Source organism: Eumetopias jubatus, unplaced genomic scaffold, assembly GCF_037043125.1.
Source record: "Eumetopias jubatus isolate StellerSeaLion01/CBP00866 unplaced genomic scaffold, mEumJub1_p1.0 scaffold_14, whole genome shotgun sequence".
Taxonomy (NCBI): Eukaryota; Metazoa; Chordata; class Mammalia; order Carnivora; family Otariidae; genus Eumetopias; species Eumetopias jubatus.
In genome coordinates, this window is record NW_028274820.1 from 87,186,165 (window position 1) to 87,201,778 (window position 15,614).

Consider the following 15,614-nt stretch of genomic DNA (forward strand, 5'->3'; position numbering starts at 1 on the left):
ATTTTCTCATCTAATGGATCTTTTGCTTTCTTAGTGCAGGGGAGAAAATGAGATTATGCCTTTGCTTTGCTACCTCCTCTTCTTAGAGTCCTTACTGCTCCCTGTCTCTGTGAGCCTTTACTGGTAGCAAGGGAACTCAGTTTCAGGCAAAATCCATTCTTTTTTTCATCTTTTCCAGGTCCATAGCAAAAAGTTCTTTGGTTTCTGACTTCTGGAAGATGAGATGTGTTGATTTAGGAATAAGTGAATGGAACAGTGCTGAGGGCTGAATGTTCTTTAACATCAGGTAAACACATAGGTAGGCACCCACCTCTGGTGAGAAGTCTCTCTTTTCCTGGCTTCTTTCCTAGATAATCCACTGAACTTTCTGGGGGGAAAGTATCCATATACATTCAGCTCTTCCTTTGCTTTATTTCTTATCTATGAACACAGGTGCTTTACCAATTTCCTCATCCTGCCCTGGCCCCTCCCCAAATTCTCCTGAGAAACATAACAAATTCTATCTATTCCTAAGAATATCTGCATTTTCTCCTCTTACCATGATTCCATATCTTGGATTCCACTAAGGAAAACACAGCCTAGTTGACATTGCATAACCAATGAGAAAGGAATCTTCCCTGGGCAATGAAAGGAGGACTGACTCACTATCTCAGCTCTTAGGAGTGGCTCTCCAGTTACTGATGGAAGCCACATGGGTTCAGCCATGAGGCCAGCAAGGACTTCCCTGTGACCAACAAAAAGGAGGCAACCAACCAGGACTAGCCAGAGCTGAGCTGAGGCAACTGACCCATTTGTAGAAGTGTCTCCAAGGACAGTGACCAGCAGTCCAAATTGCAATGTGTTGGCAGTGTATCAAATTTCTAGCTGATCCTGTCTGGTGGATGAATGGTGCCCAGTAACAGAAGACTCTGGAAAAGGATGTACTTATAATCAGCACATGGTGATATTTTTATTCCAGAGGCTTATTCTTCATTCTTTCACTTTTGAGGGAATATGCTAGGCACTGAGATAGAGGTTGGCACACTCCCCTTGGGGAGTTGAGAGTTCAGTAGAAAGGCAGAAAGGGAGTAAATACAGGAGCTCAAAGAGAACTTAGAAGAGGCACTTAAGACTTAAGAGTTGGGAAAACTTCCCCAAGAATGTGTGAAAGGCTTATACAGAAGGAAGGAGGAAGGACACTCCTGGTAGAGGAGGCAGCAGAGAAGTCACAAAAGCAAGAGAGGACAGGTGGCTCATTGGAGAAGTAAAGTGTTTTGGTGTGGCTGAAGTAAGAAGATGCAGGGGGAGAGGGCAAGAGATGATCCTGGAGAGGTGAGCAGGGGCCCGATTACAAAGGTGTGACCTTGTGTTTCATGCAAGTGGGTCTGAAATCCACCCTGAGGGTAATGCTGGGAAATGCTGACTCTGTGGGGGGAAGGACATGTCAGGTCTGCTTTTTTAGTAAGTTTTCTCACTGGTTGTAATGTAGAGATTAGATGCAAGGAAAGCAAACATGGAAGTAGGAGGACCAGGTTGGAGGATCTTACAGTGATTGAAGAAGGAAACGACGTGGGCCTGAACCATAGCAAAAGCAACAGTGATGCAGAGAAAGATGAGTCTGAGAGATACAAAGCAGTTGTGCCAATTGACCTTGGTGGTCAGCCACAGGTAGGGCCTGAAATATTCAGAATGGCTCTCAGCTTTATGGATGGAGGAAGATGATAGGAGGAAAACTTGCGGGAAGGAGATGAGTTCAGGTTGGAGCAGGAATCCCAGACAGATACCCTACCACTGGCCTGAAGAGCAATGGAGGAAGGTCAGGACAACTCAGTGGCACGGTGCCTCCTCAGGTGTACCCCAAAGGAGGCTTAAGGACAGTTTCAAACCCTGACAGCTAAAGAGATGGGGCTCCTAACACAAGCTCCTACTTGGAAGCCTGGCTTATTAAGACTGAATCTGTGCAGGACCGAGGCTGCAGACGAGAGGTCTTCAGAACCTGCACCAAGCAGGGCCTGACAAGCTGTTACCATGGAGACATGGTGTGCGCAGGAGGGAGTGAGTAGGAGGGCTGATCCATTCCAAGCCTTGGGTCACAGGGCTGTGGCAGGCTAACAGATAAACAGGAAAAAGACATAGTCAATAGAAAAGGGTGTTCAAAAACTATTGACAGTTAATTGGAGTTGTATCGTCATAATTCTAGATTAAGTCTAACAATTTAGAAGGATTAGGGTAAGCCACTTAATGATCCTGCTAGTTATTTCAGGTACCACTTAATGAGGGCACAGGGAAGTGGATGCCAACTCAGGCTAACGCCAAATGTACATACACCCATCCTAAGCCCTTCTGCATCCCTGGATTCTAAGTAGCTTCATATTATTTCCGAGTTTCTGGAGACATAGGCACAAGATATGGGAAGTTAAAATTTTTTTTCCATTTGCCACGCTGATGGCAGTAATACTTAAGCAACTTTTGGAGCTCTTCAGGAAATTCAGGTGCTGGCAAAGCCTCAGATTCCATGTTATTACTAAATAATTAGAGGAACATTCTGGACAGAGAGCCAGCAACACTGGGGCTCCAGGTGGGTTTGTTTTGGGTTTTTTTTTTTGTGGTGGTAAAATGCACATAACATGAAGTTTATCATTTTGACCATTTCTAAATGTACAGTTCAGTGGCATTAAATATATTCATAATCTTGGGTAACAATTATGACTATCTCTTTTCAAAACCATTAAGCCATAACTCTCTATTGGGCCCCCATTTTTAAAAATTTATTTATTTATTAGAGAGAGAGGAAGAGAGCTCGCATGCATGAGCTGGGGGAGGGGCAAAGGAGAGAAACTTCAAGCAGACTCCACGCTGAGCAAGGAGCCTGACAAAGGGCTCAATCTCATGACCCAGGAGATCATGACCTGAGCCGAAACCAAGAGCCGGACACTTAACAGACTGAGCCACCCAGGCACTCCAGGCCCTAAATTTTTAAAACTTTATGTACCGCAAAAACTCTGCCTACCAGGCAGGATGATGGTTGTGCTGTTATAAGTAAGACAACTAGGTTGATCTTGTTTGGTCAGTTGCTCTCAGTTTAGACCTGGGGTTTTTTGGCCAGAGTCCCCATCCTGTGGGTAACCTTGTTAAACATAATCTCTGGAGGGAGACTGATTTTAACCATCTTAGTGACTGAGGGGACTTATCAATCTTGATCTCCAAGGTATTCAAATAATTTGTGGCACTGCTTATTAAGAAGTCAGTAAAAATTAAGTCAGGGCCATAGGCCATAGGCCTTTGTAAAGATTCTACTGGAGGCAAACTTTGTTCCAAAGATAGTTGGGCATAATTGTGAGACAAATTGTCTAGGAATCAACTTCAATTTAAATAACCAGAAACACTAGTGCCTGTGGAGGATGAGATATAATTCTGGCTTGGAATGGGAGACTATAACCAGGCAATCAGAGCTGGAAATTCCAAGTGTCCTACTTCCTTTTCTTTTATAAATCAAAACACTCAATGAGGGCAGGGATAAGCCTTTGTGACTCTTCTTCCTCATACAACAAGTTCAAGGTGTTTAGAACATGGTGCTTATAGGCCAAAGCTCAGTGGAGAGTTCACAGATCCAAGGCAGTGATAACTCTCAAAGCCCAGACAGATACTTCCCAGATGCTTGATGTCAATCAGGAGAGACAGCAGGAGGGAGAAGGAGTAGGAAAGATTGAGTGAAAGTCACTTCACCGTTAACAGATATAAACCACATGTCCTGTTTGGGGGATCAGCAGTGAGCTAAATCCTTTAACATAATATACTATTTGTGGAAACTGCAGCTCAGAGGAGGTTGACTAGCTTATTTAGGATCACCCAGAAAAGCTGGAAGAGAGCTAAGAATTAGAATCTTTGTTTCCTGATACCTAGTGTAGTGGTTCATTTTGATCAGTATCTGCTGGTATTCTATACTTAGAATGCACAAGGGTGATGGTTCTCTTTATAGAGGCTCTCTATAAAGTTTTCATTGTTTCAGGGGTGATCTATCAGTAACTTTATCTCCAAATTCACCTCCAGTTCAGTCTTCTAATATTCTACTTACTTTTCGTCAGAACTCAAATCCTGAACAGAAGTTCAGAAAGACGTTGGCAGTCAAGAAAAGGTTTACTGCTATTAAGATCCTATTAGGGGACAATTTCTAGAATGATGGTATGAGGAGATCCACAGACCCACTCCTGAACAAAACAACCATAACTGGCAAAAATTAATCTTTATTAAAACAACCATTTAAAGTTGTTGTCCTAGGGGTGCCTAGCTGGTTTAGTCAGTAGGGCATGTGACTCTTGATCTCAGGGTCATGAATTCAGACCCCACATTGAGTGTAAAGATTACTTAAAAATAAAATCTTTAAAAAAATAATGTTAAAGTTGTTGTTCTACAAAAGGAGATGAGAGGCAAGAAGACCAGAGGCTACTGCCCCTACCTTGCTTATAAACAGGGGTATCACTCCAAGAGAAGCAGGTCACTGTTCCTGCCCCCGGTTCAAGAACAGAGTCTCTGAGATTTTTCTCAGGGGAAGATGTAGGTAATAAGCACTGGGCTCTAAAGCACTCCACAAGTGAACTGACTTTGTTTGGAGCCGAGTGTGGGGAACCTCAAGCTGAAACAAGTTCTGGAAAACAATGGAGATTCAGTAAGAAGCAATGAAGGGGGAGCCAGTAGCTCTGAGAGCAACAAAAGCTAGACCATAGGCCAGCTAGCTAGAGAAACAGGGAAAAAGATAGCTAAGAACAGTTCTCCTGGGGTCAGAACAAGTCTCAAAGACTGGCCTCAAAAACTACCTCTGCAGAGGGACTTCAATTTAGTTGGATCAGACTGTGGAGCAATTTACGCCTCAGGGCTTATTGAAAACAATAGAGTGATTAGCCAGCAACTAATGGAGCCTAACAGCTAGGGATCATACCAACAGAGACAGACAACAGAGAGATCAGGGATAAAGACAGTCAGAGAGTTGTGTTAAAATCTCTTGTCATCCCAGGATGACAATGCATATATATGTCCAAGTATGTATTTTCTAAGGAGCAACAGCAGAGTTTCTGCATTGCAGGGAAATAGACTTCACTAAAATAATCTAGCTCAGTCACTAAAGAAATAAAAAAGCAAACTATAATGATAAGCTCATAAGCTCAAAAATAAACAAAGTTGAAGGGATCGGTATCCAGAGTTGTTACAATATATTATCTAAAATGTCCATTTTGGGGAGTGCCTGGGTGGCTCAGTCAGTTGAGCAGCCAGTTCTTGGTTTTGGCTCAGTTTGTGGTTTCAGAGTCGTGGGATCAAGCCCTGCATTGGGCTCGGTGCTCAGCGGAGAGTCTGCTGGAAGATTCTTTCTCTCTCTCCCTCTTCTTCTACCCCTCCCCCTGCTCATGCACACTCGTGTTCTTCCTCTCTCTAAAATAAATAAGTAAATCTTTAAAAATAAAATAAAATACAATGTTCATTTTTCAGGGCACTTGGCTGGCTCAGTCAGTAGAGCATGAAACTCTTGATCTCATGGTCATGAGCCCAACTTTGGGCCTAGTGCTTACTTAAAATAAATAAAATAAAATGTCCAGTTTTCAACAACAACAAAAATATGAGACATGCAATGAAACAGGAAAGTGTGATGTGACACATACACAGGAGATAAAAAACAATCAATAGAAACTCCCTGTGAGATGGCCCAGATATCCAACTTAGCAAAGACTTCATAGCAGCTCTTATAAGTGTGTTCAAAGAACTAAAGAAAACCATGCTTAAGAAAGCAAAAGAAGGTATTATGACAATGTCTCATAAGATAATCAATAAAGAAATATAAATTATTTTTTTAAAAAAGAACCTAATGGATTTTCTAAATTTGAAAAGTACAAGAATAGAAAAGAAAAATTCACTAGAGGGGCTCAGTAGTACATTTGAACTGGCAGAAGAAAGAATTAGCAAATTTGAAGATAGATACATACATGCATACAAGAATAAAGAGAAAGAAAAATAAAGAAATAGAAACAGAATTTCAGAGAAACGTGGGATACCATTAAGCATATCAACATATGCATAATGGGACTACCAGGCAGAGAAGAGAGAGAAAGCAGAGCAGAAAAAATATTTGAAGAAATAATGGCTGAAAATTCTGAAATCTGATGAAAAACAGTAATCTATATATCCAAGAAACTCAACTAACCCTAAGTAGAATAAACACAGAGATCCACATCCAGATACAGCAGAGTAAAAATGCTGAAAGAGAAAGAAAGAGAAAATCTTGAAATCAGCAGAGAAAAAACAACTCATCACATACAGAACCCAAATAAGAATAATAGCTGACTTCTTTCCTGAAACAATGGAAGGCAGAAGACAGTGAGATGGCATATTCAACAGAGTAACAAGACAACATACAGAACGGGAGAAAATATTTGCAAACATGTATCTGATAAGGGATTAATATCCAGAATATATAGAGAATTCCTGAAACTCGATAACAAAACAAAACAAAACAAAAAAACAAAACCAAAACCAATTCAGAGATGGGCGAAAGACTTGAATAGATATTTCTCCAAAGAAGATAAATGGATGACCAATAAGCACATGAAAAGATGTTCAACATCTCTAGTCATTACGGAAATGCAAATCAAAACTATAATGGGATACCGTGTCATACCCATTAGGATGGCTATTCTCAGAAAAAAACAGAAAACTAGTGTTGGTGAGGATGTAGAGAAACTGGAACCTTTCTGCACTGTTAGTAGGTGTATAAAATGGCGCAGATCCTATGGAAAACAGTATGGCAGTTCCTAAAAAAATTAACAATAGAACTACCATATGATCCAGCAATTGCTTTTCTGGATATAGACCCAAAAGAACTGAAAGCAGAGCCTCAAAGAGATATTTGCATACCCATGTTCACAGTGGCATCATTCACAGTAGCTAAACATGAAAGCAACTCTAGTGTTCATCAATGGATGAATGGATAAGCCAAATGTGGTATACACATACAACTGAATATTTCGCCTTAAAAAGAAAGGAAATTCTGCAATATGCTACAACATGGATAAACCTTGAGGATATTATGCTAAATGAAATAAACCAGTCACAAAAAGGCAAATACTGATTTCACTTATATGAGGTTCCTAAAGTAGTCAAAATCATAGAGACAGAAGGTAGAATGGTGGTTGCCTGGGGGATGGGGAAAAGAAAAAATAAGGAGGTATTGCTTAATGGATAGAGAGTTTCGGTTTTGCAAGATGAGCAGAGTTATGGAGCTGGATGGTTGTGGTGGTTGTACAACATTATGAATATATTTAATACCACTGAAGTGTGTACCAAAAAATGTTTAAGATAGTAAATTTTATGTTATGTGTATTTTACTACAATTTTTTAAAAATTGAAGAGAAAAGACTTTGCACAATGATTAGATGGGAATTATCCCAGAAATGTAAAGTTGGTTTTACATGCTAAAGTCGATTAATGTAATATACCATATCAATAGAATAAAAAACAAAAACCACATGATCATTTCAATAAATGCAGGAAAAAAGCATCTGACAAAATCAGCATCCATTAACGATAAAAAATCAACAAAATCAGAACACAAGGGAACTTTCTTAGCCTGATAAAGGGTATCTATAAGAAACCCATAGCTAACATACGTAACAGTGAAAGACTAAATGTTTTCCCCTTAAGATTAAGAACAAGAGAAAACTGCTCTTGCCACTTTTATTTAACATCGTACTAGAGGTTCTACCCAGGTTATTTAAGCAAGAAATTGAAATGAAAGGCATCCAGATGGGAAAGGAAGAAGGAAAAGTATCTACTTGTAGATAACATGATCTTGTATATAAAAAATCCCAAAGAATCCACTGAAAAACTATTATGACTAATAAAAAAGCTCAGCAAGGTTGCAGGGTATATGATCAATATATAAAAGTCAATTTTATTTCTATTCACTAGCTATGAGCAATCTCCCCCCAAAATCAAGAAAACGATTTCATTTACAATAGCGTCAAAGAGAATAAAATACTTAGAAATAAATTTAATAAAAGGAGTGTAAAACTTTTACAATGAAAACTAGAAAGTGTTGTTGAAAGAAATTAAAGAAGACCTAAGGAAATGGTAAGACAGCCCCCATTTGTGGATCAGAAGACCTAATATTGTTAACACAGCAATACCACCAAAATTGATTTACAGATTCAACCCACCTCCTATCAATATCTTAGCTGTATTTTTTTCCCCAGAAATTGACAAGCTGATCCTAAAATTCATATGGAAATGCAAACCAAGATAGCCGGAAAAAAGAAAAAAGAAAAAAACTTGAAAAAAGAACAAAATTGGAGGACAGTAATTAACATAGTGTAGTACTGCATAAGGATATACATATAGATCAGTGGAGGGGAATAAAGAGTTCAGAAATAAACCCTCACATTTACGGTCAATTGATTTTTGACAAGGGTGCCAAGGCAATTCAGTGGGACAAGAATTGTCTTTTCAACAAATGATGCTTAGGTCAACTGGATATCCACATGAAAAACAATGAGTTAACAAAAATTAACTCAAGATGAACCACTGACCTAATATGAGATAAAGCTATTAAAATTTATCAAAATTTAAACTTGCATGTTTTAAAGGATATCACTAAGAAAGTGAAAAGACAACTTATAGAATGGGAGAAAATATTTGCAAATCCTATATCTGATAAGAAATTTACCTCTAGAATATATAAATAATACTTACAAGTTAACTTAAAATTTTAACCCAATTTAAAAATGGACAAAGAATTTTTGGGGGATGCACAAAACTTGTTTTATTTTTTTATTTCTTGCATTAACATAGAAAATGTATTCATAGAAACAAGGTGGGGAGAATTTTTTCTGTAGACTCAATATATTTATTACTGATGCCACTTTGTGTTTCTAACACCATTATACTGCTATATCCCAGAAGTACATTCTTCAGGTTTATAGTCTACCTGGAACCACAGCATCTAACCAATTCTACTTGGATTTTATTAGCATATTAATTTCATTCTCATTTTTACTTTAATATTGTACTACATGGCAAATATATCAAATGATCCAAAAGTGCCCAATGATGTGCTTCTCTTGCCCATAATTACAGTGTTTGGGAAGAGTACCTAGCCCATTTCTCTCCCCCAAATATATAATACATATCATCGTAAGATGATAATTATCTAGATTATCTAGTGTATGTGCAGCTGAAGCAAGCACAATTATCTAGATTAGCTAGTCCATTCTTTTGTACTGTCTGTAAATCATCTTAAAATAATGGATTCCATTTTTAAAATAATGTTGGTAGAAAAAATATTGTGTATATTAAGTACCTATAATTCCTTTAGTCTCCATTTTCTAATTTTTAGTTTTTATGGGAAACACTTTTCCATTAGACAAAGAATTTTTATAGACATTCCTTTGAGGAAGATGTACAAAAGGCCAATAAACCCATGAGAAGACACTCAGCATCATTAAGCCATAAGGGAAATGCATGTCAAAACCAAAATGAGATACTACATGAAACCCCTTAGAAGGGCTATAATCAAAGACAGATGATAACAAAGGTTGGCAAGATGTGGAGAAGTTGGAATCTTCATACATTGCTAGTGGGAATGTAAAATGGTATACCACTTTGGAAACCTGTCTGCAAGTTCCTCAAAAGATTAAACATAGAGTTACCGTATAAACCAGCAATTTTACTCCTAGATACACAACAAAAAGGAATGAAAATATAGGTCTCCATAAAATGGTACATGAATGGTCATAGTGGCATTATTCATGGTAGTCAAAAATAGAAACAACACCGGGGCGCCTGACTAGCTCGGGATGAAGAGCATGCAACTCTTAATCTTGGGATCATGAGTTGGAGCCCCACGTTGAGTGTAAGAGATTACTTGAATGAATGAATGAATGAATGAATGAACAAACAAACAAATTTTAAAATAATAATTAGAAACAACCCAAATGTCTATCAGCTAATGAATGGTTGAATAAAATATGGTATATCCATACAATGGATATTATTTAGCAATAAAAAGGAGTAAAGAACTACAACAGGGATTGTTGTAGTTCTTGAAAAACATTACACTACTTAAAAGAAGCCAGTCACAAAAGACTGATTCCATTTATATGAAAGGTCCAGAAAAGCAAATCTATAGAGGCAGAAAATAGAGTAGTGATTGTCTAATTGCTGAGGTTTGATGGAAGAAGTCAGGAGGAAATGGGGCTGATGGCTAATGGGTACAAGGATTCTTTTTTGGGGTGATAAAATATTCTAAAATTGGCTGTGGTTTTGTTTGCACAACTCTGAATATACTAAAAGAAATATTGAGCTGTATACTTTAAATGGGTGAATTGCATGGTATGTGATGTAAAGCTCAATAAAGCTGTATTGTGTGTGTGTGTGTGTGTGTGTGTGTGTGTATGTATATATACGCAGAGAGAGAGAGAACAATATTAAGCCAAGGGATCTATGGACATCTAAACCCAGGTTTAGCCCAGGTACCACCCTTATCCCTCAGGGTATAGAATCAATTGTAATATAACATTTCATTAATCAGATTGTGCCCAAAACGCTAATGCAGAGCTCTCTAGTAAACAGGCCTAGATCTCAGAGCCAAGATAGAAGATTCAAGGTGCATTTCTTCCTTGCCCTAAGCCCAAATTTGAATCTTGTAATTTTATCTCCCTATGCTGGGTGTGATGATAAGAGAGCAATCAAAGCATCTGGGAGAATCCAAAAGAAGCAGATGGCTGAACTTCAGTGCATGAAAGGGAAATGCCCTCCTAACACTGAAGCCCCCTAAAAGAAGGAAACAGAAGAAAAGAGAGGGAAGGGAAGAGGATGGGGAGAGGAGGAGAAAGGCGGGGAGGGGAGGGGATAGGGAAGGAGAGATCTAGTGACTCTACTCACTGTATAAATGTGGCCCTACGCCTACAATCAGAGAGTACTGTCTCCTTTTGCAGAATAGGAAGGAGAGGATGAGAAAAGGTAGATGGATGTTCCTCTTCGAGATGATCTTTAGTGGGAAGACTTCTAACAGATATAGAGAGATGCCGGTAGTGGAGAAGACAGGGTCGAAGCAAACCTGAGCAGAATGCCTTGGTGAATAACAATGCCTTACCGATCTTGCAAACCAAAGACCCATTAGAGGAAGCTGCTCATGTCAAGATTTCCGATTAAAATTTTAACCCGGAAGGAAACTGCAGAATTATTAAAGCAATTTGTGTTTTATAGCAAGGTTACAATTGTAGGTATAAATGAAGTGTTTTGCAGATGTTATCAGACATTCCGTGCAGAGGAAGCCATCCATTTACATTCCCAGAGCTTTATTAGTGCTTTGCGTGTTTTTTTGTTTTGTTTTGTTTTTTTTCCCAAGCCTTCTTCCTGTCTCTTCTCAGTGCACTTCTAGTTAAGGAACACTAAAGTTCTATTCACAAAGAAGAATAAGGATGGCGATGGACTTCATAATGATCTGGAAGAGACACAACCTAGTGACATGTTTTCTGGTGCATCGATTTGTAAAAGGGAAATGATCTACAGGGTACCTTTGATGAAAACAGTCCTTTCCCTTTCTGTAGCTCCCCGAAATGCACCAGTCTGCCTTTCAGTGCGATTAAGCAGCCCAAACACCCAAGGGAGGATATGGGGAGTAGCTGGGGAGCAGTTATGGCTGAGAGCAATGATTCTCTATGCAGACTTCTTGCACTCTGGTTGGGGTTGAAACTTTCTCTTCACCCCTTCAAACTTTCTTTTTGGCCGCTTTCTTATTTGTGGCTTCTCTGTTAAAATTACATGATTATGACCACCAACACTCATCCTGACCCCCCCCATCTGCTTACCTCTAGAAAGTGTGGGCTTCCAGAGAGCATCACCTCTGGGTAACTCACATTTCTAATTCAGAACTGCAATCAGAGGATTTTTTTTGTTGTATAGAGAAGTGATTTGTTCATGATTTCCTTCTCTTTTGCAAAATTCTAGTACATACAGAAAAGGAATCAGAATAGTATAATGAACATCCATTATCTATAACCTAGATCAAACAGTTGTTAAAATTGTGTCATATATTCTTCGTTTTCCTTTTGGTTTTTTGTTCTGAAGTAATTTAAAGTAAGCTACAGAAATATATATATTTCACTCCTAAATACTTCAACATTCATCTTTAAATAATAAACACAACTTTGTTAGGTAAATTCAATTCTATTACCACACTTACTAAGATTCAGGTCATTTTTCAATAGCAGTGAATACTCACCCATATCCAAATATTCCCTGCTTGTCCCCAAAATGTCTTTTTTTAAAAATTGTGTGGGAAAATGTACATAATGTAAAATTTACCATTTTTAAGTGCATAATTCAGTGGCATTAAGTACATTCACAATGTTGTGCAACCACCACAACTATTTCCAGAACTTTTTCATTATCATAAACAAACTTTATGCCCTTTAAGAACGACTCCTTATTTCTCCCTCCCCCAAATGTCTTTTAAAGATGATTAATTCAAACAGGATCCACATATTTCATGTGGTTATTATGTTTCTTACAGTTCTGAATTCTAGAGCTGGCTCCTTGCAACACACCCACATACATTTTATTTTCAAGACATTGACTTCTTAACAACTCTGGACTAATTATTCTCCAGACTGTCTCACCTTCTGAATTTGTCTGATTGTTTTCTCATGGTGTTGTTAAACTTGTTCTTCTGTTCTCTGTTTTTTTTGTTTTTTTTTTTTTTGTAAGCTCAAAGTTGAATCTGAAGGCTTGATAAGAATCAGGTTAAACATTTTGGTAAGAATTCGTCATAGGTAATGCTGTGTACTTCCTTCTACATCACTATTAGGTTGTACGTAATGTCTGGTTGTCCCACTATTGTTAAGCCTGATATTGATCACTAGGGTAAAGTGATGACACCTTACTAAAAAGTGGGTTTTTAAAAATGGGGCCTTGACCACTTACACTGTTTTAAAATGATTATCCCTACTTTGAAGGTTCAGATAAAGGGGTTCTGAGTTGTTGCCTGGCACCTTGGAGACAGCCTTTATCCTGTATAAAGGATAAGAGGATTAAGACTGAGGCTTTATCCTCTTTATGGAGTAGACACAGGAGTTGAAGTTTATCTCTGAGGGTGGTCAATCACAGCAGAAATTTCTGGAATATGAAGTCTAACAGAGACTGTGTTTTCTCTGGGTCCAGAGGAAGTTACTCTGAAATTGTTCGTTAGCCAGAATTTAACCATTGACAAATAGATCTTTTTGCTAACACTTATTAAAGAGAATCTAAACATTGGGAATTCGGATACAGAAGAATCTTTTTTTTTCCTCCCAGAAGAATCTTTCATGGCACTTTAAAATAACTCCTCCTCCACCTGCCACTCCTCCCCAACCCCCAAAAACCACTTTAGACTCTAGAATAAAAAATTAAGGAAGAGCATTTTTCTTTGGATGCAGAATAGACAGATCTTTAGATGTTTCTTGAGTACTGTTCAGAGTAAGGGAAAAGTATGCATCTGTTCTCTTTGTATGATGTTTACCTCTTGTGTTTTAGCTACTATAAACTAAATAACTGATCCACTGAGAATATAAGCAACTATATTAAAGGATTTCATGATTAAAACTAAGAATTTGGGTTTCTAAGGAAAATGAGTTATTTTTAATTTTAAAATCAACACTTTTACTTTATGGCAATTAAATACTCAAGTCAGTTACACTCTGCTCAGGGTTGCTGTGCATTTCTGGATACCCAGAGGGGTAACTTGGTTATTATTGCTTGTTTGTCTTTTGTGTTTGTTGTTATTTTGTTTTTCGGCCAGCACAAAGATTAAACTGTTGTGAATTTTCTGCATCACAGGACAGAACTTAACCTTAGGGTACTGGAGTAACAATTTTCCTTTTACAACTGAAATTAACAATATCCTTTTTCTCCATTTATTCTGTAATTTCTTAAGATTCTGGCTTCAGATTTACCAGTTGGGTAAGGGAGGTGGCAAAGGTCTCTCTGAGGAAAGAGTTCTTCAACAGTAGCTCTCCCAGCAAAACTAGCAACACATGCTGAGAGCCTCCATTGGGGGTTACTCCACTTGGTGACAAAGATCACACCAGCAGTTTACAAGACCAAACAGTGTAAAGGATCATCTATCCTTTTCAACTTTTCTTTTCTTTTTTTCCTCTTTATATATACCCACCTCTTTTCTTGGTTTCCTTCCTTCTTCTTCTGCCTTTCTCCTTGTCCCTCTCCCTCCTAGCTCATTCTTTTTCCTTCCCTTCTTTTACCACTCATTTTCCTAGGCTGGTAGCCTTCAATGACTCCAATACCCACCAAATTTTGTGGGATCTGAAGGATTTCCTACCTCACATCAGCCTGTGGTACATCACTGAATACTTGATAGAATCGAAGGAGTGGGAGAATCCTAGAGAAAGAGAATTCCAGAGAAGGAGGCCTGTGCCTGGATCTGTGTTCTGAACTCCTTCTGTCCAACTTCCATTTGTTTGAACTGCCAGTTCCAGTTTCCAGTCTGAGCTCTGTAGGATCTCAACAGTTCTACAAGGATAGTAATAGAATTACTTGAACCATGTCCAGTACTTCAAAAAAGCCCGAAAGACATTGTATGTTTCTTCAGTAAAGCTTGAACAGGTTAACTAAATAATGGAAAGCTTCTTTCCTTTTGGGGCGGGGGCGAGGGGAGCTGGGGAAATTATGCCATACTAACTCACGGTGAAGAATGTATCTTTATACTAAGAAGTTCTGGTTGCTTGCATGTGTTGTCTATAGGGTAGACAGACTATACTGGAAAGAATGTGGGTGTAGAGGTGAGGCCAGAATTTAATTTCTCGCAATAAGACTTGGGCTATGTCCTTAAGATCTCTGAACCTCAGTTTACTTATCTGTAAAATGGGAGTAATAATTTATATTTTTCAGACTCCTTGAGGATTTTAGATAATGGGTGTAAAGCACTCATTAATACAATACCTGGTACCTAGTAAATACTTAATATGATTTCTTTATAAGTGTGATTTATTCAGTAGATAAAAACCTTTCAAAGCATATGGCTCTTAGGGGAAAAAATGAATCTGATCATTGAGAACAGAGATTGGGAAGCACTCATATAACATAGCTCTACATGGTCATATACATCATCCCTTAAGAACTCATTCCAAGGGGCACCTGGGTGGCTCAGTTGGTTAAGTGACTGCCTTCAGCTCAGGTCATGATCTCAGGGTCCTGGGATTGAGCCCTACATTGGGCTCCCTGCTCGGCAGAAAGCCTGCTTCTCCCTCTGACCCTCCTCCTACTTGTGTTCCCTCTCTCGCTGTCTCTCTCTCTCTGTTAATTAAAAAAAAAAAAAAAAGAACTCATGCCAAGTCTTTTTTTTTTTTTTTTTTAAGAGAGGGAGCGGGGAGAAGACAGAGGGACAAGAAGAGAGAGAGAATCTTAAGCAGACTCCACACCCAGCACAGAGCCTGATGTGGGGCTCAATCCCACAACCCTAAGATCACAACCTGAGCTGAAATGAGTCGGATGCTTAACTGACTAAGCCACTCAGGTGCCCCACTCATGTCAAGTCTTAAGGGCTCTAACTAGGGGATGTACAGGGAGGTGGCACAATCCTCTGTGTTGATGAATGGGTC

At 38.6% G+C, this 15,614-nt stretch overlaps 1 protein-coding gene across 2 annotated transcripts in view; it reads right to left on the bottom strand.

Moving 5' to 3' along the window:
- Positions 1-15,614, bottom strand: part of LOC148162539 (uncharacterized) — a 60,179-nt gene that overhangs the window by 5,861 nt on the left and 38,704 nt on the right. Inside the window, exons 3-4 of one of the 2 annotated variants that reach the window (XR_015766781.1) lie at positions 14,336-14,526; positions 11,832-11,966 (exon numbers count right to left, since the gene is read on the bottom strand). The exons of the other annotated variant lie outside the window; for it this stretch is intronic. The gene's annotated coding sequence lies outside the window, so the exon portion shown is untranslated. The remainder of the gene's footprint in view (positions 1-11,831; positions 11,967-14,335; positions 14,527-15,614) is intronic. 2 annotated transcript variants of the gene reach the window in all.